This window comes from Myotis lucifugus, unplaced genomic scaffold (assembly GCF_000147115.1).
Source record: "Myotis lucifugus unplaced genomic scaffold, Myoluc2.0 scaffold_147, whole genome shotgun sequence".
Lineage (NCBI taxonomy): Eukaryota > Metazoa > Chordata > Mammalia > Chiroptera > Vespertilionidae > Myotis > Myotis lucifugus.
The window spans coordinates 431,855-432,629 of record NW_005871195.1 but is presented as its reverse complement, the minus strand read 5'-3'; the positions used below and the strand labels follow the sequence as shown (position 1 = coordinate 432,629).

At 43.2% G+C, this 775-nt stretch overlaps 1 non-coding gene across 1 annotated transcript; it reads right to left on the bottom strand.

The window, feature by feature from the left end:
* Window positions 1–359: 359 nt before the first annotated feature.
* Window positions 360–550, bottom strand: LOC111827293. The gene has a single exon (XR_002830791.1). It is a non-coding gene; the product is annotated as a U2 spliceosomal RNA (small nuclear RNA).
* Window positions 551–775: the final 225 nt, after the last annotated feature.

Below are 775 nucleotides of genomic sequence, written 5' to 3'. Positions count from 1 at the left end.
GGAGTCAGACCAGAATCAGTCTAGGATGCTATTTCTATAATTCCATCTCTGTGCTCATAGGACTCTACTGTACAGAGTTCCTTGTGCCCATACATTCTCTTCAGGAGCAGGGACGAGGGTTCATGCATCTTTGTATTGTCAGTACCTAGCACAAAGCACATGGTGGGCATTGCACAAATACTCAGTGAGTGAATGTTTGCCCTCTTGGACTCCACTTCTGAAGATATCATTGTCATTTAAATGTCTTTGTTTTTTATTTCAATCCATAATAATGGTTTTCATTTATTAAATTCTCATTATATGTCAGGAATCTTACTAGATGCTTTAAGCACATTATTTCTTTTATTTTCTTCTTTTTCTTTTTGTGCACCATTCCTGGAGGTACTGCAATACCGGGTCGATGTGTGGAGTGGACAGAGCAAGCTCCTATTCTCTCTCCCTGCTCCAAAAATACACTTAATATAATGTCCTCAGATAGAGGACGTATCAGATATTAAACTGATAAGAACAGATACTGCACTTGATCTTAGCCAAAAGGCCGAGAAGAGATTCACATTATTTCTTATTATCCTATATAATAGAAGCCTATTATGCAAATTGTCCCCTCAGGAGTTCGACCAGGAGTTTGACCACTTGCTATGATGTGTGCTGACCACCAGTGGGTGGTGCGGAACATGGCGGGCATCGGTGACACAGCGCTGGCAGTATGCAGCAGTGGAGGCGCTGCCTGCCCTGATGGGCCCCGACGAGAGCGGGACCATGGTGGGATAGTGGA